Source organism: Colobus angolensis, unplaced genomic scaffold (assembly GCF_000951035.1).
Source record: "Colobus angolensis palliatus isolate OR3802 unplaced genomic scaffold, Cang.pa_1.0 Scaffold80, whole genome shotgun sequence".
NCBI classification, from domain to species: Eukaryota; Metazoa; Chordata; class Mammalia; order Primates; family Cercopithecidae; genus Colobus; species Colobus angolensis.
Genome location: NW_012121821.1, coordinates 2,013,295 through 2,035,274, shown reverse-complemented (window position 1 = coordinate 2,035,274; position 21,980 = coordinate 2,013,295). Strand labels below are relative to the sequence as shown.

Sequence of the window (21,980 nt, the reverse complement as noted above, 5' to 3'; positions counted from 1 at the left end):
GTATTTTTTAGTAGAGACGGGGTTTCACCATCTTAGCCAGGATGGTCTCGATCTCCTGACCTCGTGATCCGCCCATCTCGGCCTCCCAAAGTGCTGGGATTACAGGCTTGAGCCACCGCGCCCGGCCTACTTAGTACTTTTTTTGGTTTAGCTTCTTTCACTTTGAATAATTATTTTGAGATTTCTCTCAAAATCATTGTGGGTAAAAATATTTCATTCCTTTAAATTACTATCATTTCATACAATAGATATAGCACAATATGTTTGTACATTTACCTATTTATGGACATTTGATTGTCTCAGATAAAGCAGCTATGAACATTCATATATGGGTCCTTGTATACATGTATGCTGCTTTCTTTTCTCTTGAGTAAATATGTAGGAGTACAATGTTTAGATAATATAGGAGGTTTATATTGAACTTTTAAAGACATTGCCAAACTATTTTCCAAATTGGTAATAACAATAATATACAAGAGTTCCAGTTCCTCCATATCTTCATTACTTGATGTGGTTAGTCTTTTAAAATTTTAGTTTTTCTAACTGGTTAACAGTGGCATCTCATTGTGGTTTTAATGTTCATTTTCTTAACAAAATGTGTCTACTTGCCATTCATATACAGGTTGAATATCCCTTATCCAAAATGCTTGGGATCAGAAGTGTTTTGTATTTCAGATTTTTTTAAAAAATTCTGGAATATTTGCATATACATAATAAGATACTTTGGGGATGGAACACAAGTCTAAACATGAAATTTATTTATGTTTCATATACACTTTATACACATAGCCCAAAGGTAATTTTATATAGTATTTTAAATAATTTCATGCATGCATCACATGAGGTCAGGTGTGGAATAGTTGTGCTCAAAAAGTTTCAAATTTTGGAGCATTTCAAATTTCAGACTTTCAGGTTAGGGATGCTCAACCTGGATCTTCTTTGGGGAAGAATCTGCTCAAATATGTCTCCCATTTTTTTAAAGTGAATTTTTAATTGGGTTGTTTGGTTTTTACGATTGAGTTTTGAGAGTTTAAAAAATATATTCTGGAATATAAATCCATTATGAGATAAATGCTTTACAAATATTTTCTCCCATTTGGTGGTTTCTGCCTTAATTAATGTCTTTCAAAGAGCATAGGTTTTAATGTTGATATTTTTAATGGCTCATCATTTCATGTTTTTCTTTTATGTATCATGCATTTTATGTTGTATCTAAAATATCTTTATGTCTTATATCTTTATAGTTTGAGGTTTACATTTAGGTCTATGATCCATTTTGAGTCAATTTCTTTATACAACTCTAGGTATTGATCCAAGTTCTCTATTATTTTGCAAAAGTTTTTCAGCATCATTTATTAAAAGATTATTCTTTCTCCCCTGAATTGCCTTTGTACCTTTGTTGAATATTACTTGTCCATATGTGTGGTACCCGTATATCCATTGGTTGTCATATGTGTGGATCTGTTTCTGCACTGCCTATTCTGTTCCAGTGATTTATTTGTCCATATTTACACTAATGCCAAAGTGTCCTGATTATCTTCATAATAAGTCTATATAAACACTTTATAACAACTCTTTATAATAAAATAGTATAAGTCCTCCGATCTCGTTTTTCTGTATTCAAGATGATTTGGCTATTCTAATTTCTTTGCATTTTGATATGAATTTTAGTATCAGTACCAAAGACAAAGCCTAAGATTTTATTTAGTATTGCACTGAAGCTACAGATACATTTGGGTAGAACTGGTATCTTAATAATATTAAACCTTAAGGCCCATGAACAGGGTATGTCTCTCCATCGTTTAGGTCATAGTTCATTTTCCTCAGCAATATTTTATAATTTTCATGTACAAGTCTTGTCCATCTTTTTTCAGATTTATTCCTAATTATTTTATATTTTAATGCTATCTCCAATATTGGGTTGGTCCAAAAGTGATTGCAGCTTTTACCATTACTTTTAATGTATTTAATAGTATTTTTTACATTTCCATTTCCAAGTTCTAATATGTAGAAATACAATTGATTTTGGCATTGATCCTGTACTCTTCAAACTTGCTAAATTCACTTATTGGTTCTAGGGGTTATTGTAGATTCCATCAAATTTCCTACATAAACAATCATACACTCTGCAAATAGAAAGAATTTTGCTTTATCTTTTCTAATGTAAGTGCAGTTTTTTGCCTTATTGCTCTAATTAAACCTCTAACACAGTGTTGAATAGTAGTACATCTTTTTCTTCCCTAATTTAAGAGAAAATCTTTGTATTTTTCACCATTAAGTATTATGTTTCCTCTAGGTTTTTCTTAGATACCCTTTATCAGATTGAGGGGAAGTTCTATTTCTGGTTCGCTGAGAGTTTTTTTTTTTTTAATTAAGAACAGATGTTTGATTTTGTCAAATGCTCTTTCTGCATCTGTCTTAGTCTGTTTTTCTGCTGCTGTAAGAGAATACCACAGACGAGATATTTTGCATAGAAAAAATGTATTTCTTAAAGTTCTGGAGACTGAGAATTCCAAGATTAAGGGGCTGCATCTGGTGAGAGTCTTCTTGCTCCATAATAATATGGCAAAAAGATCACATGGTGTGAGAAAGTGCTGGCTTAGCTCTCTCTTCCTTTTCTTATAAAGCCACTAATTATTCCATGGGCACCCCATCCTCATGACCTCATCTAATCCTAATTACCTCACAAAGACTCCACCTCTGAATACCATCGATATATAAATTTGGGTATTAACTTTTCAACACATGAACTTTTGGGGGGATACTTTCACATCACAGCAGCATGTATTCAGATAATGATATAGTTTTTATTTTTTCATGTGTTAATAGGATATACTACTTTCAATGATTTTTAATAGTAAGTCAAACTTTCATTCCCAAAATAAACCTCACTTGGTCAGGATGTATTATCCTTTTCATACATTCTTGGATTCAATTTTCTAAAATATGGTTCCAATTTTTGTGTCTATGTTCATGAGGAATACGGTTCTGTTATTTTCTAATCATATAATGTTTTTGTTTGGTTTTGGCATCAGGATAATAGTAACCTCACAAAATAAGATGGGAAGGATTTCACTCTCTTCAATTTTCTGTAAGAGTTTGTGTAAGATTAGTATTATGTGTTCCCTAAATATTTGGTAGAATTCATTAGTGATGCCATCTAAGCCTGAAATTTTTTATATTAAGGAAATATAAGTTCAATTTTTAATAAGTATAAAGCTAATCGAGCTATCTAGTTCTTTTGTGCACTTTGACAGTTTGTATCTTTTTTATGTCATAGACTTCATAGCACATTGCTATAATTTTGTTTAAATAGTCAAATATATTTTAAGAATTTAAATTTAAGAACACAAATCTAGTATAGTTTTCCATAGTTCCCATTTATGGTTCTCCTTGTTTTTTTAAGTAGATTCAGATTTTCATCTGGTACCATTTTTCTTCTACTTGAAGGACTTCTTTTAACATTTCTTGTATTGAGGTGCATTTGTGATCAATTATTTCAGCTTTTGTATGACTGAAAGAGTTTTTATTTCACTGACTATGGATGATAGTTATTTTTCCTTCTAAATATGTTGATCCACTCTCTTTTGCTTGCATAGTTTCAGATGAGAAATTTGCTGACTTTCATATCTTTGTTCCTCTTATGCAGCACATGTTCTTTCTCTGGCTACTTTTAAAAGATTTTCTATTTATCATTGATTTGGCGAAATTTGATTATTATATTCCTTGGTGTGGTTTTCTTTATATTTCTTTTAATTAGAGTTCTTTGGAGTTATTGGATCTGTGGGTTTATAGATTTCATCAAATTTGGAAATTTCCAGCTATATAACATCAAATTTTTTTTGCCTTCCCCCCTACTGTTTTATATGTATATTATTACATGTATATTAATGATGTAATGTAATGTATATTATGTAATGTAATGTATGATGTAGTGTAATGTAAGTTACACGTATGTTAATGAGTCTCTTATTACATTATATTAGCCTGATAAAATTTGTCTCACAACTACTGAAGCTCTTATAATTATCTTAAAATACTGTTTTTTCCTCTCTGTGTTTTGTCTTGAGTAGCTTCTACTAATGTTTTCAAGTTTACTAATCTTTTCTTCTGTAACGTTTTAACTGCTATAAATTCCATCTAGTGAATTTTTCATCTCAGACATTATAGTTTTTAGCTCTCATTGTTTGATTTGTTTTGTATTTTTATAACATATTCTATATCTTTTTTTTTAGCTTTTGGAATACTGTTAAATTAACTTTTCAAATGTCTGTGTCTAATAATGCTAACGTCTGTGTCAGTTCTGGGTAGGTTTCAATTGATTGATTATTCTCTTCATTATGGGTCTTATTTTTTCTGCTTCTTAGAATGTCTGGCACTCTTTTATTGGATGCCAGACACTGTGAATTTTACCTTGTTGGGTCCTGGATATTTTTGTGTACCTATAAATATTCGTGAGCTTTGTTCTGGGATATAGTTAAGTTCCTTGGAAACATTTTGATCTTTTTGAGTCTTTTTAAGATTTGTTAGGCTGGACCATGGCAGCACTTAGTTTGGTAACTTATTCCTTAGTACTGAGACAGGACCATTCTAACTACTCTATCCAATGCTCCATAAATTACGAGACTTTTCAGTCTGGCTATTGGGAACAGACCCCATTCCCAGCCCTTTGTGACTGCAGAATACTTTTTATCTAATAGTTTCTCCAGCTTTGGATCATTTTCTCACGTACGTGTTTTAATCAGCACTCTGCTGAATACTCAAAGGGAATCCTCTAAGGATCTCCAGAATTATTTTCTTCTGTATCCCAACTACTCTGTCCTACACACTCTAGCTACCTTGGCAGTTGTTTGAGTCAGAGAGCTAAATCTGATCCCTGTTATTCCATCTTGGTCACAAGTAGAAGTCAATCAATTGTTTTTAAACGAAATTTACAGAAAATAGGCAAGATATGTACAAAAACTCCCATATCTTCTTACCCAAAGTTCCCAATTATTAACATTTTACCCCTTTCCTCCATCTCTCTCTCTCTCAACATTTACATTATTCTGTTATAAACCACTTTAGCAGTAATTGCAGACCTGATGATTAATCACTCCCCATTCCTCCAGTGTGTATTTCTCCAAAACAAATACATTCTCTTACAAAACCACCTTACAACCCTCCAAATTAAGAAATCAACATTCATACAACACTACTATCTAATCAACAGAACACTCTCAAATTTTTCCAACAGTCCCAATAATATCTCTTTATTTTCTTGTGCAGGAGTCTACCCAGGATCATGCATTGCATTTAATTGTCATAGATTTTTAAATCTTCTTCATTCTGGAACAGTTCTTCAATCTTTCTATCTCTTCATTCTGTAGATATTCCTCTACCTAAGTTTCTCTGCTGACTCCTCATGTCCAGAATCAGGCCATTATTACTTTGCAGGACTGCTCTGATGCTGTACTTTACTTGGGCTATCACATCAAGAGACACATGAGGTCAATCTCTTACTCCACCAGTGAACAGCAGTTCACTGGATCAAATTGATGTCTAATAAGTTTCTCCATCATAAACTCGATGTTTTCCCTCTTGATAAGTATTTGGCAGGGAAATACTTTGATACTATGCCAATATTCAGTTCCCAATCAAACCTCCACCTTTGACACTCAACATTATTGATGGCTCACACTGAATTTCATGGAACCTGGTCTTAACCCATATGCACTTAGTTTTCCAAAGGCTTCAGCAACTATGATCAGCTATTCCAGCTGTAACAGTCCTAGTCTCCATTGTAGACCAATATTTTTTTAATTCCATATTTTAGAGAAGCAGTTATATCCATCTAACCATCCATCAATCCAACCATTCATCCATATATAATTCGTTCATTCATTCATTAAATAAAAATTGTTGATACATCTGCCATGTGCCAGGCACTGGAAATATAAAAAAAATAAGATGTCTGAGCATGGTGGCTCACACCTGTAATCCCAGCACTTTGGAAGGCCGAGGCTGGCAGATTACCTGAGGTCAGGAGTTTGAGATCAGCCTGGCCAACATGGTGAAACCCTGTCTCTAGTAAAAATACAAAAATTAGCCAGGCATGGTGGCAGGCACCTATAATATTAGCTACTCAGGAGGCTGAGGCAGGAGAATCGCTTGAACTCGGGAAGTGGAGGTTGCAGTGAGCCAAGATAGTACTACTTCACTGCAGTCTGGGGAAAAGAGCAAGATAAAAAACAACAACAATAACAACAACAACCGTAAGATACACTGATTGTACCTAATGTGGTCCTAGTTTTAGTAGGGAAAAATGACATGTCAACAAATAATTATAATTTAATGTGATTACCACAATTTTATAATGCATTATAAAATATATAGAGTATCAAAAAAGCTTTATTCGCATATAAAAGGTTTCCTAAAGAGGTAATATTGGAGCTAGGTTCTTTAAGGTGAGTTCTTTGTCTTTGGGAGCAAGTGAGGGGAGGGTAAGGATGTTTGACATGGGAGAAAGAGGGAGGGCAGCAAGAAGGTAAGAGAAGAGAGACTGGTGGTGGGGAGGGAGAAACAGAATGGAAAAATGTAGGTGGGCCAGTTTAGTGTGGAACAAATTGTTTTGATCATGCTTAGTAGTCCAGTTTTTATTCACTAGAGGTTTCCACTAAAAGTACAGATTCCTGGGACTCATCCCGAAGTTATTGAGTTAGAATCCTAAGGAGGATCTGGGAATCTGTATTTTAACAAGCATCTCAAGTTTATGAATCACTGCCGTAAGCCAAAGAATATTTCAAATGCTTTAAAACAAAAGTGAAATAATCAGGTTTGTGTTTTTAAAAGCTCACAAAGGGACTTGTGGAGGATGACTTCAAAAGGGAGGCAGGTAGACACAACCATCTGTGTCCTCAATCCGAGCACTCTACCAGTTATTGGCAACACACAGACTTCCAAATCCTATCTTTTCTGGAGCTTAAGTGATCTTAGCTGAATTTAAGACATTTGTGGAGAGGATTTGATCCAAGCCACCAGCATTGTGTCTTGTGTTTCTGAATTGCTCAGGCTGTAAGGATGATCCAGACCACTAAGATGCTCCAAAGTAGATTGTTAGAAGACACTAGCTGTCAAGATCTGCCAAGAGTCTCATTGTTGAACGTGTTCAACAGTTGAAGTCTATGTTCAATATGAGGAATTGTGGTGAATATGGTTGATGGGCACTCAATACCTATTCTACTCTCCTTTTAGTGCAGTGGCTTTTAAACTTTTTAAAGAACTCAACCCACTGTAAGAAAAACACCTGATATTGCAATCCAGTATACACATATGTGTACTACAAAATAGTACTTGTGCTTACTGAGTTGATGACATCTGATATTTTCTATTTTGTTCTATTTTGTTTCTTTTAATGTTCTCATGATCTGCTAATGATGTGTTCTGATCTCAAATTTGAAAGCCATTGCTGTGATGTACAATGAAGACTACTTTTTCTCACACACTTCATCTAAAGTCCCAGATGTTTTTAGACTTTGCAAACCAAATATCCTCATATTGCTTTTGCCATTTTTGCTGGCAGGTGTGTTATAAACATGTTTGGTCTTCTTGGCAATGTCAGCAGAGATTTGATTGCTAGCATAGGTACCTTGCATGGGTATTCAGGAGAAAGGCAATGGACATCCATTTTTGCTAGTGTAGTTTGTGTCAGGAATAGAATGGTTCTGGAGTATGTAGCATTAGTGGCTTCATAATCCTGGTACCTTTTAATCAAGAGGGTCTCTGATTGCAGTGGCTTTGTGATCAAGGCAGTGGCAATGTGGTGCTGGAGCCTGAGGAGCCCTGATCCTAGAGTGGCAGCAGCTCCCTTGGTGTCCAGTACTGTGTGTAGCTGGGCAAGGCAAAGGAAGGTAAGCAAAAGGTCACTCTATAGGCTGTGTTGTCTCTCCTTCCAAGAATTCTTTATGCCACTTAAAATCTTAAAATCTTTAAATCTTAAAATCACTTAAAAGCAGGTAGTAAATTGCTACCTGCCTAAATGAGCTAGAGAGTATTCTGTTCTCTGCAACAGAACCCTAGATACAGAATAACCAGTCCTGCTGAATTACCAATGAAGTAACAGCTGAGGGGGCTCAGGACTTGCCTAAGCCTTTATTCATCAGAACTTATCTGGGTCTAGCCACAAAAATGAAGGAAGGACAACTATGTCTAACAGCATGGGTCAATCTTAGAACCACAAGGTAGAACAAAAATAGCATAACACACAGTACATGGTTCTGTTTATATAAGGTTTTTTCTAAAACATGCAAATTAAACTATATTACATAGTGATAGATCTGAAAAGAAAAGAAAAGTTTAACATTGATATGGTTTGGCTGCGTTCCCTACCCACAATCTCATCTTGAATTTTAATCCCCATAATCCCCACATGTCAAGGGAGAGACCAGGTGGAGGTAATTGAATCATGGGGGTGGTTTCCCCTATGTGTTCTTGTAATAGTGAGTGAGTTCTCAGGGGATCTGATGGTTTTATGTGTTTGGCAAGTTCCTCCTTTGCCCATTCTTCTCTCTCCTGCTGCCTTGTGAAGAACAACATGTTTGCTTCCCCTTCCACTATGATTTTAAGTTTCCTGAGGCCTTCCCAGCCATGAACTGTGCCATTGAACTATGAGACCATTAAACCTCTTTCCTTTATAAATTACCCAGTCTCAGGTAGTATCTTTATAACAATGTGAGAATGGAGGAATGCAACCATAAAAGTCAGGATATGGGGCATGAGGTTGGTAAGGGTCATGGAAAGACTTCAGAGATGACTATGTTCTATTCTTGACCTAAATGGTCATTTCACAGTAGCATGGTTTATGTACTTTTCTATATGTGCATTCTGTTTTACATTCTCTGTCACACACACAAAAGATTAAAAACTACAACAAAACCCAAAATTTTTAATTTGGATTCATACAACTTTGGAATTAAAAAATAATTTATGATCATCTGGTTCATCTACTCACCGGGTGTTTGACTCTTCCTACAGCCTTTGCATAGATGATTGTCTGTCCTCTGTTGGGCCCCTTCTGAAGAGTTGGAGTTGGGTAAGTGTCACTCATGAGAGCAGGAACACAATCAGGCAAACCACAAGTGAGCCCTGTAGCTTTATTTTCATGTAACTATGACTGTCCACTCTCTTCTTCCTTCAACCCCCTGCTGTCAGGTCACTGCAGACCATATTTAAAGAACTCAAAATGATCACAAATCTAATATTAAACCTTAGTACCCTAAGAATATAACTTCTCTCATCCTGAACCTTAGGTTATAGGACTTTTTTTCATTTAGCAGGAGGATATCTATTTGTTATTTTTTGTTGTTTCTTGCAAGATGCAAGTAAGACAGCAATGATTAATATCATAGCAGAAAAAGAGATCCAAAACACATGGGTTGTCTTCAAATACAAATATCACTTTCTTTTTCAAATGGGCTGATAAGGTTTAGGGAAAGGTATTGGGAAAATAGAAATGAGGGGCAGGGTGAAAGAAGACCCTACTTTTTGTGTAGCCTCCTTTCATGATATTTTAGAGCTCTCCGGAATGACTTGAATTTAGTAAGGGACAAGTGGTCTAGATCTAAAAGTTCATCCAATAGAGGAAAACTTGCAAACTGCAGCTCTGCTTCTCCAGTTTTCAAGGAAAGAAAAGGTTGGTTTTTTTCTGGGACTAATGTTGGTAAGATTAAATGTTAATGCTTGGAACATTTTCCGGTAAAATGTGCTGTGTAAACTTCGAATAATACACTTGTTTTGCAGGTTAAACTTTTTGTTTTTAAAGAAACATAGCATTTCAGGAGAATTTTTCCAAAAACTGTTTACTTTTTCCTGATGCTTCTTAATATTTGAAATATTTTTCTGCTAATTAGAGATTCCCAAATAAGTGGCATGATACATAAGGATAATGTATATTGTGTTTGTCCAGTAAATATTTGCTGAATGAATCACAATGAACAAATAAATAAATGTATAAAAGAATAAGTAACCATGTGGAATTAGGTGGTTCTTTTTGAAATATACAAAAGTTACTTATTTTTATGGGGATGATTTCTGAGAATTACAGGTAATGATTTGATTATAACAAAAGACAAAACTAAGTAAGTAGAGCTGACTTTCTACTCCATGCAGAAAAACGAAAGTTGAAAAATGAAGAAATTATCTGGATAGTTCAGACAAAAAACTCACTATAGAGGGAGCGAGACCCTTTTTCATGGCCCAGATTCATTTGAGCCATCCAACAACATGACCCACTATAGTGGAATTTGGCATTAAGCAGGATTGTTTTGGCTCCTGTCCAGTGGGGTTTAGTTACTGAATTCCTTAAAGGACATTGTTCAAACATAGTCTCCCATGTAACTCGGTTCTAAGGCGTGAGCTGCAAGAACCCTGACATCACCATGAGACTGCAGGTCACTATTTCATTGGATCAAATTATTTAGAAAAACACTATCATTCCAGTTTATCTTTCTGGGTTAGACAAATGTAAAATGAATTGCCCAAAATTTGCTGCATAACAATTACATGGAAATACCTAAAAGCTTTGCCTGCAAGGTATATTAGTAAATATGATCCTGATTCCTGGATTCTGCAAATAGAAGCAAATTGGTATCTGCTAATTCTTCACTCACCACACCTGCCTTCTATAATCTTGGTTTCTCTGAATGTATATTTGGTTACTGAAATAATTGTGTTGATTTGATGAATGATAGAAATCACAACAATTAAACTGCCTACCACTCCAACTGTCATTCATGACTCTAACTTGCTCTCTGAACTCTTGTTTACCAGTTCAAGAAAATACAAGAATGTTTTGCAGAGGGTAAGCATGTTGCAGAAATAGCAATGATGGTCTTTTTCTTGCTTCCTCAGGACTGCCACAGTTTTATTGGCCATGCCTGAGCAAGGTTTTTTATAAAATGACCTGGGACTGGGCATTCTGCCCATGCTCACACCTGGCAAATCATAGCCTCCCCTCCTTGGGAACTCAGATGCACACTGAGTTCCCGTTTTCTTTGACTGCAGAACAGACAAGGACCAGCTGGTTAGTGCTGACAGGGTTCACACTACTGATGGGAACACTACTTAAGTGTTCTGCATTTGCTCATTATTTATCAATGGGGAGATATTTTTCTGGAGAAAAGCAAGTCCTTTGTCTTCTATAGAGCGGAAAGTCTGTTATTCCGATGGGAGATGACCTAGGAAGGAAAAGTTGATCATTCATTTCCCATGTGTAAAGTCCCAAGTGTAATTCCCCATGTGTGACTTTTTATTTTAAAGATTTGAGTTCTAATATAAGAAATGAATTGTGGCCCTAGAAATACCAGATACTTAACTTTTTTTCTGTAGCAATATAATTTTTAATAGCCAAGTATGTCGTTTTTCATATACCAGGTTGCTTTTATCACCAATTTGAAGCATATATGATTGTTATAAGTATTATTAATTACTTGTATATAACTTTATACTGAAAATAACTTCTGACATCATTGGCCTCAAGACATCCAATAATGCCATGCTGTGTTTAGTGTGTGAGTATAGAGAGAACATGTTCCTGTGTGGGTGTGCAAACCTCATGTGAGCCTGGGGACTCTGAGACATAGAAAAGTGGAGAATCAGGCACTTAGCTGATGAAGGGGTAGGGAAAGAACCTCTAATGCCTGTCCTGTTCTTTCCTCAATATTCCACCTATTTTCCAATATTGTGTGGGACAACATAGAAAGAAATTAAAAATAAAAATTTCTACACCTTTACCTGAAATTTGAAACTCCCAAGCTTTTATCCTTTCCCTCCTACAACTCTTCCACTTTTTCTTTACCTCTCCTTCTCATCTCCACCTCCTCCTCCTCTTCTCTTCTTCTCTTATTTTGCTCTTTTTAGTCTTGTTAGATCAAACATCAGCTTCTCTTTTGTCTTTATTGCTCTGTTTAACATTGAACATTCATATTCATCCAAGTAAGCTCATTTTTGCATGTTTCTCAACCAAGAAATCAACAGAACATAATAGAAATGTAACTGATACTAAGCTATTGTCCTTGAAACAGATCTCATTACAATTATATGTAAGAGATATTTAAAAATAGCTCTAAACCAGGAGGCATATTTATGGTCTTCCGAAGATGAACAGACTTATTTATAAGTGAAGAGTCATTCTGTAAGATAAGCTAAAATTAATCATACTGCTGAATTTTCAAAGAAGTTAGAGTCCAAATTAAATATAGAAGGGCAAACCAGTTTCTTCCTCTTACGTATTTTAATGAAGACTAGAGAGGCTGGAGAAATATTTATATTCTTTTATTCATATTTTCAGGATTGCCTCATGTCTCAATTTTCTTCCCCCAAATCTCCCCTTTAAGTGAGGGGACTTCAAAGTGAATATGGAGATTCTCAACTCCTCATATCTTTTTGTTTAAAAGGGAAGAATTAATGGGGCTGAAAATTTAAAACAACAGATGTACTAAAAGTGTGATTACTGCTGTGAATAAGACATATGGGGGAGTCCCACTCCCTATGGTTGAGGGCTGTGGTGGAGGTCTGATTCCATCCCAGAGGAGCTGAACCTCAAGCCGCCACTAGGAAAGGACCGCTGATTTCCCTCAGCGTGAAGAAGATAAGGAGCCATTGCTATCTAAACATAGCTATCTAGCCGCTTGTGGTTAACAGGAGACCCTGCTAAGAATTTGGGGTAATTCAGCTAAGAATGACTATTGGAATGTGCTGTGTGGTAAGGGAGAAAATCTGCTTCCAAATGACTTGCCACATGACTCTGATGGAATTCAAGGGCAGAGAGGAACCAACTCTTCTAGACTTCTCCGCCGATGGCAACATGGTGAAGTGAGCTGCACTCCAGAGTCCGGGGTCACAACAGTTCCAGTTGTGCTTAAATGCTATCTCTTCCATTCTGGCCCCAGATATTTTTTTTCTGTCTCTCGACAGAGCTACATAGCTGAGTCATGACGCCTTGAGTGAGAAAACAGCGTCTTCAGACAGTGGCTGAGATAAGAAAAAAAGTGAAGTAGAGTCCCCAGCACAGTGGTGTGTATGTTGATATCACTGAGTTATGGACTATTTCCTTTTAGCCAGTTTCAAAAGATGACTTTCTCCATATGCAATTAATTCCACATATAACTACAAGAAACTGCATATTTTAGAACAGTTGTGTCATCAGTATGAATGTTTAAACAAGCTCTGTGGTCTCTTTCCCACAAACTGATTTAACATGTATATAAAGAGGCTTTGGAATGAGCACTTTACATTTGCTTCTCAAACTTCAGCGTCTGTTTTCAGTAAATATTGAAGATGAAACTTGCCTCATTAGTGCCTGGAGCTCGGGCCAGTTACAGCTAAAGAATGTGATTCCTGGGCTTCTCATGAATAAAATTCTCCTGTTGTGAACCTAGCCTTTCTCAGGCCATGTCAACAGCAAAACAACAGAATGGATGTGGAATAAAGCATTCATGGTCAATCTGTTGAGCTGGCCAGAGATTATCCTAATTAATATCCCAACAGTGGGAGTAACACAGACCCACGTTCAAATTCTGCCTCTATCATTTATAGGTGGAGTGCCTATGTATTTGAGTTTGCCCGGGGTGGTTTCAGCTCACTCTTACTGCTCTGGTGTAATTATTGATAGCAATTCCTTACTATTTCACATGTGTCCCAGTTTGAGTTAAAATACATATGCTCACTCTACTCATAGCAACACCCCGTTGAGGTCTCTGTGCCCTTGCTTTTTATGGGTACAGCAGTATGTGTTGGGGTTCTATTCTAGAGACCAATTTCATATGACAAAGTCATCAAAACTGATTATAAAATAACTTAATTAAAACACAACTACATATGTGGTATAACAATTTATTGAAATACTAAGGTATGGTTTTTCTCCCCACACATCTTTTTCCTTCTTTGCTGATTTCAAGTAGGAACCAGTTCCTTGTATGCTCCTTTGCCTCGGGAACTTTTTGCAGAATGGAAAGGGAAAGCCCCTGAAGTCCTCTGTGACTATTTTTGTCTTTTGTAAAAGCCTCAGACCTTTGAAGAGATAATGTTAAGTGGCCCCTACTCCAAAGAAGAGAGGCAAAGGCACTGGAGGGCAAAGCGAGGAGAGAGAGGCTCTTCTGCCTAACAGGGTAGAGGAGGAAGGCTGCAGACCCCTCTAAGAAAGCGAGCAGAAGAGGTGCTAACTAAACCCATCAGTTTTAGGATCAGCTTTACAATTTGCAAGGCCCAATGCAAAATGAAACTGTGGAATCTTTTGTTCAAATTTCAGGACTTCAACAGAAGAGCACTAAAACAAGCTCAGGGTTTTTCTGAGCAGGGGACCCTGTGAGACTACCCATGTCACTTGTGCATAAAGCTAGCCCTGCCCAGAGGAGATGGTCCTCAGGGCGTCTAGAGGGAGGCACTTTCCTCAAAGCCTTCTAACCACAAACTGGCACCACCAAAATTCAGGGCCCACTGTGGGCTTCACAGTGGGATGCCAGTGATACCTTGAAAAATTGGAGGTTAGGGCTCCTTCCTCAATTGTTCTCATCCCGAGCAAGCTTTCCAGGTTAGTGGTATGGTTTTGGGAAGGAGAGGGAGCTCCCAAAAGGATGAGGTAGATGTTTTTGCCATCTTTGAAGGATGGAGGCTGAGAGTCAGAAAATTAAATTGATTTAAAGAAATGAGGAAATTGATATGTTTTGAACACTTCAGTTTGTAGACTAAAATTTATTCAACGTATGCTTTTATAAATATTTAAGTACATAAAACCAAATGTTTAATATAAGATCCACATTGTAAATATTCCTTTGAGAGTATTTTTCTGCATGGACTGGAATGGCTGAGCTTCTTAAAATATAAGTGCATGAAAGGAAAGGAAAGATGCCTGCTTTTTCTTCACTGCTGCAAGGACTTTTGATCTCCATTTAAAATTCAGATTGTCACAAACATTTTTCTTGTCCATTTCATGTGCAAAAATGCTCTAAGAGTCATTGCATGGTAGACTCTGTGAGTTGAGAAATTTCCATGGCTTTGGTAACTGATTATAAATATGAGCATCTCATTTAGGAGGGAGTAAATGTTTTTTCAAAAGTCACAATTCTCTGTAATAGTGTGATATTTGAGCAAGTTCCTTAACCTGCTATATAGCATTCTTATCTGTAAAATGAGGATCATACCCCTTGGGTTGTTGTCAGGACTAATGAGGTGACATACACTGTACCTGGCATACTAAATGGTGGATCTAGGACATGACTCTGCCATGTTAGTCATATAATGGGGACTCAAATTCTACTTTGTGGTTACCTCAAGCTGCTTCTTCTCCCTCTTCCTCTTCCTCTTCCTCCTCCTCCTCCTCTTCTTCTTCTTCCTCCTCCTCCTCTTCTCCTCCTCCTCCTCCTCTTCGGTTGTAAATAAGAGAACCCGCAACCACCATGAAGTGCTGGATTTTTTTGGTTTTAACACTAAGGTAAACTGCCTTGACTGCAAAAGGACAAGGTAGCGCCAATCTCCTCAGATGCCCATGGACCATGGAACAGATTATTTCATGCTGCTGTCAGTCACTCTTGGCCTTGGGCAGACATTGAATCACTGGGGATTAGAATCAAAAAGGACCAGAGAATCATTGCCTTCACTGGTCTTCAAAGTGCATAGCTGGGAAGGGCTCTGTGGAGGTGATTTAGGGACTTTCTAGGGAGCCAAAGGGGCCCTCTATCATATGTGGTCCCAGACACCTACTTCCCATTTTGCCAGAGGAAACTCCAGCGGTATCTGTTTTATATATTGGCCATCTAAGTAAGATTTTAACAAAAGGGCTCTGCAGCCATGAACATTTGAAAATCATGGATCTGGTCCAACCTTGTAATTTTAGAGTTGACGAAATTTCGAAGTAGAAGACTAAGTGTCTTAACCAACATCACATAACTAGTTAGTGGCAGAGCCAGGAGTAACCCGAGGTCAACTCCCAGTCCTGAACAGTTTTCCTTCTAGCAGGCTGCCTCTTGCTGAAAGATGAAGCTAAAATCGCAGATGTTGCGGGGTCAAGATTAACACCTTGCAAATCAGATGTACAAAAACAGTAGCTTATTTATTTTCTATAACTGATTTAATCTTGCTCTGAAGCTCTCATTTCTACAGATGGTGGAAATAAACTTGCTAAGTTACAGTCTCTTTCAGGGTGAAAAAAAAAAGAGGAAGAGGGCTTACTTCACTCAATTTGATGCTGAAACTCCCTATCAGAGTCTATTCTCTACTTTCTATAGATCTCCCCTTCTGTCCTTCTTCCCAAACCGATGTCTAGATAATGGAAAAGTTATGGATCTGTTACTGGAAAGGGGTCTCAATCCAGACCCCAAGATAGGGTTATTGGACCTCAGGGCAAGAGAGAATTCAGGGTGAGTCCATACAGTAAAGTGAAAGCAAGTTTATTAAGTAAAGGAACAAAAGAATGGCTACTCTATAGCCAGAGCAGTGGTATAAGCGGATCAATTGAGTATACTTATAGTTATTTCTTGATTATTTGTAAACAAGGGGTGGATTATTCATGAGTTTTCCAGGAAAGGGTCAGAGATTTCCCGAAACTGAGGGTCCCTCCCCTTTTAAGATTATGTAGGATAAATTCCGAATGTTACCATGGCATTCATAAACTGTCCTGGTGCTGGTGAGAGTGTCTTTTAGCAAGCTAGTGCATTATAATTAATGTATAATGAATAATGAAGATGACCAGAGGTCATTTTCATCGCCATCTTGGTTTTGGTGGGATTTGACTGGCTTCTTTACCACATCCTGTTTTATTAGCAGGGTCTTTGTGACCAGTGTCTTATGCCAACCTCCTATCTCATCCTGTGACAAAGAATGCCTGACCTCCTGTGAATGCAGCCCAGTAGGTCTCAGCCTTATTTTACCCAGCCCCTATTCAAGATGGAGTTACTCTGGTTCAAATGCCTCTGTCATGTTCTCATGGAGGCAGGAGGAGGGCTATATAAACTTGCAGGTTGTGTTTCTCTGCAAGTTGCTGCTGCTGTGCAGCTGAGGTACAACCCCTCTCGTTCTCTGGGTATCAGCCTCTGTTCTCCCTACATGTGCTGTGTAAGTGTCTGCAGCTGGTATAATTTGTGGTCTGTTCTCTCAGCATGGGCAATCTATGGTGATAGCTCCCATGGAGTTAGGCCATCTCTCCCTGGGAAAATTCTAGCCAGGGTACTGGTGCCATGGGAAGGCCATTTTCAGAACAGAACTGGCTGCTCTTTAGGGAAGCTTCTCTTTATCAGGCACCTAAACAACTGAAAATTAACTAGAATGCTATACATTCTTTTCTTAACATTTTCTTGAAGTAGAAAATTAAAAGCAGACATGTAATTATTTTGAAAAGTAAGTCTTCCTGTTGTAGACAGCAGAGTAAAACCACTTACGCCATTCCCCTTTCTAAAAATCCAATGAAAACAATAAATGGAACAAAAATAGAAGGAAAAAAAATCTCCCCATCATGAATGAAATGAGGAAACACTATAATCCCAAACCACAAACTTTGAAGGATACCTGCCACATATTGTGAGCATGGATGAAGATAAGGGAGACCCTTAATGCTGACAAATGCCTCTTTGGATCTCAAACAGGATATATATTTATCTAAAATTAAGTGAAGTAAGCTAGAAAAGTCAAGCCAATTGTTCTTTGATTAGAGAGAAGGGCATGAATAAGACCAGGGGAGAACAGAGCCTGTCCTTAGACATATACCGAGTTTGGGATGCTCAGATTATTCACTTTCTTCTTTGTACTTTTCTGAAATTTTTGAGTTTTTTTCTTCATGAATACTTTTTGCTGAAACAATAGTCATTCTAATAATCAGTAAAAGCTAAACAACCACCCTCCACCCCCACCAAAAAAAAATAACAACTGGTTTTGTTAACTCTGCAAAAGGGTTAAAGGATAATAGCTACACTGGAAATCTTAGAGAAGGACAGCCTTTATTATAAAACCCTAATAGGCTATAGAGTATAAAAAGATAAATCAGACCAGAGTCTGGAAGAAGGAAGAATAAATTGAAGTCCAAATTGTTCTGCATTTAAATATGGGCTCAAGTAGTAGGATTTGGCTGAGTTTATTACTCCCAAGAGTCAAACAGAAATAGAAGGAGCGAGGAAACCAAGAAACAGTGGAATTAGGCTGGGAGTGGAGGAAGTACTAGAACTTGGGTTGGCAGAATTCATCTTTGTAGTTCAAGAAGTCTGAAGTTTTACAGTTATTTGCATCACCTGGATAGAAGACTTTCTTGGCTTGCTAAGCTTCCTGTCACATCCATAAAGATCCCGTTTTAATTTACTTGTTTGTTTACTTTATTTCTTTATTTCATGAGGCTGAATAGAAATGAAGGAAATCAAAGGAATGAGACAGCACTTGTGGGTAGAAAATGATAACAGAAGTCTGAGCTCTGAATCAGAGCTAATTAGGGAAGTCATGAGCTCCTCCCATCTTCACCCCCAACCTACCCCTTCCCTGTTCCAAACTCCTTCCCTACACCTGCAAAGGGGTTTGAGCCACTTGAAACTGCACTTCAGCTGACCTCTAGATTAACTGCACTATAAGCTTGAGGTTGGGAAGGAGAAGGACGAGCTGTTTTGACTGAGTCCAGGTAAAGGTCATTGCAAGGAGCAGGGAAGAAGAGGCAATGCAGGGAGATCAACATGGCCTCTGTTCACAGGTGACCACTCTCCATTTGAGGCCACCTGTATCCTATCTGTCCACCCACTCTCACCCTTTCTAGACCACTTCTCTTCTCCCAGTTCATCAATCACAAGTAAAAACAAACAAACAAATCCAACAGGTGAGAAAGAGGATAACACAATGATTCTTAATGGTATTTGGAGACCTTCAAGGTCTCAGTCCTTGCTAACACACCTGAGCAATGTTTTAAGTCTAGAACACATTCCTTCTCATTTTGAGGTCTTTGTTCTGAAAAATCTTCTGTCTTAAATAGTAAGGGTAATGCTAATTGTTAAAAACAAACAAACAAACAAACAAACAAAAACTACTGCTACTAAAAGCCCAAAGCTCAAAGACAAGCTGTCTCGCAATACCCACTCCCAATTATACAAACGTAAAGAAAAAATGGGATAACCAAGATTTTGTTTTAAACTTTCAGTTTAAAACATAGAAGAATGGGAAACATTCAGCAGTCCTGAATGAGTAGCAAATAGCAAACCTTGCTGAATAGGGATAGCAATGACACTTACTTGGTTGGTGATTCTAGAAGCTGCTCTCCGGGATGATCTCCTTGTTAATGATCCCCTGTGGATTCATCTTTGATGGGCAATAAAGAATTGCTTTCTTGAGGGACATACAGCTTCCTCAGACCTCTTCACGCTAGTGTGGGTCTAGAGGCCTGGAATTTGTTTTAAAAATAAAAATCATAGGCTGTTTTCAGGCAGGCTTGAGGTGTCTTTGACAATGTGGTTTCCTAAAAATCTTAGTTGGCTTCTGTTCTATTTGCTTCCTATCAATTGCATATGTGTGTAGACATAGTCAAAGATGCTGTGTCCACAGTCTTTAAACCTGAAGATTCTCGCCCCTTTACTTCCAACATCACTGATCTATCCTTTTCTAGTTCTTCTTCAATGGCTACTTCTTTGAGACTATTTGAAATCGTAGCTTCTCATGGGGAAACACTCCCCTCAACCAGAACTTTTTTAATAGGTCCAAGGTGTCTTGCAGAGAATCCTTAAATAATGGGAGAAGGTCCAGTGAGCATGCCTTGCAAAATAATAACAATAATAATAATAATGATAATGGGAGAAGGATTTCGGGTCTTTCTGGTTAAGGTTGCTACTTTGAAGTCATTATTTCTGCTGCTTTGGTGCAGATAAAGAAGCAGTTGGCTTTGTCAGTGTTTCAGTGCTCCATGTCATGGAGTTTCTCTCCATATTGGGTTGTGGCCACAGTCAAATAGCACCTGCCTTAGGAAGGGAGCATTGGAATGTTGTACCATATATAGTACTTTGTACATAACAAAATACACTTTGCCTTCTGTCTTCCTGCCTGCATTGAGCCCAATTCTGCATTTTTTATTCTTTTAGATTTTAGATTGACCCTACTTTCATGGACCAAATTTATTAGTCTCTTTTCTTTCTTCCTTTTTTTCCCCTTTAGTTGCAAACTATAGAAACCATTTGGGTTGGTTTGAGCATAAAAGGAAATTACTGAGAGTTATTAGGAGCTTGGTGATTCATTGGGAGGTCTGGCAAAAAAAGAAGCTCAAGGCTAAGCTCATAGGAACACAGCCTGGCATCTCACACAGAAGAGGATTGATGAGGATTCTACTGCCTCCACAGCTCCTGCCATCATCTTCATCTGCACCATAGATGCTCAGAACCCAGTCTGTGTCCGCATGTTGCTGACTTCCAAATCAGAGCTTCATGTGGGTGTATTTGGTTGGTAGAACATAGGTCCCAGACCTACTCCCTGGGAGCTGCAAGGGATACCGGGAAATTCTGCCCTGGAAATATAAAAATCACAATGTGGGAAACAAAGAAAATGTACAGCAGGGGTTTAACAGAATGACAGGTATCTGCTAAAGAGAATATTGATTAAAAAAAAATTTTTTTAAATAATAAAAAGCACAGCAATTTTCCCTTTAGAGCCCCAGAAAGATTCAGGCCTTAGAGGCACTAAGTACTATAGAAAATGAGGCTGAAGCATGGGGCTGAAACTTGGTTTGGCTGAAGGTCTGAGGAAGGTGGAGCAGTTTAATCTCTAGGTTCCCTCATCCACCCCCATGCAGCCAGACAATTATCCCTCCACTCTTCTCTTTTCCTTCCCTCTTCCCTTAGAAAACTAGAAGTTTATTCTCTGGAGAAGTTCCAGGCTCGGTGACACCAGGTCAAGGTGCTGAACCGAAAACAATTAGATTAAGTTAAAATCTGCTTGATAAGTGTACAAGTAATCTATTTTCAAAACCTAAGAGATGTCATCAGTTATCTCTAACTATATGCCAGCAGTAGGCCTTCTAGGAAACTGTACTATGATTCTAGGAAACTTGGTTGTGGGCTGGGGAAGGACAATAAAGAGGACTGTATGATCATCTGCTTCTGTTACTGGAAAGGTGTCCCGATCCAGACCCCAAGAGAGGGTTCTTGGATCTTGTGCAAGAAAGAATTCAGGAGTCCATAAAGTGAAAGCAAGTTTACTAGAGAAGTGAAAAAACAAAAGGATGGCTATTCCGTAGAGCAGCACTGAGGGCTGCTGGATGGCCATTTTTATGGTTATTTCTTGATTATATGCTAAACAAGGGGTAGATTATTGATAAGCTTTCTGGAAAAGGGGAGGTTCCCAAAACTGAGGGTTCCTCCCCTTTCTAGACCATATAGGGTAACTTGGATGTTGCCATGGCATTTGTAAACTGTCATGGCACTGGTGGGAATGTTTATTAGCCTGCTAATGCATTATAATTAACGTATAATGAGCAGTGAGGATGACCAGAGGTCACTTTCATCACCATCTTGATTTTGGCCGGCTTCTTTATGGCATCGTGTTTTATTACCAGGGTCTTTATGACATGTATCTTGTGATACCAATCCTGCTGACCTCCTATCTCATCCTGTGACTAAGAATGTCTAACCTCCTGGGAATGCAGCCCAGCAGGTCTCGTTCTCATTTTACCCAGCCCCTACTGAAGATGGAGTCGCTCTGGTTTGAATGCCTCTGACATTTCCACTCTCAAGGAATGGTGTTTTTATTCTCTTCTCCCCAGAATGTACTTCTGGTCGGTCCCACTGTTCCATTCCACAGCATTTTAGGAGGTTCTCAAGAGTGTCCTAAACAAGCAGAGGAGAATGGTAAGCCTTACCCATTCCTAGTTTAAGAAATGAGTGAAATGGGATCTGAGTTATATCACAGGTGAGCTAGACATCCTCGAAATAAAGAGCCAGAGTATCAGGCAAATCATCTAATAGCTAAAATGAGCGTACTTCTATTCCTAACTAAAGTTT

The 21,980-nt window shown here is 37.8% G+C and overlaps 1 long non-coding RNA gene across 1 annotated transcript in view; it reads left to right on the top strand.

Moving 5' to 3' along the window:
* LOC105502632 overlaps positions 1-21,980 on the top strand; it is a 133,697-nt gene that overhangs the window by 60,841 nt on the left and 50,876 nt on the right. Inside the window, exon 3 of the long non-coding RNA XR_001000367.1 lies at positions 9,013-9,070. This is a non-coding gene — a long non-coding RNA (uncharacterized LOC105502632). The remainder of the gene's footprint in view (positions 1-9,012; positions 9,071-21,980) is intronic.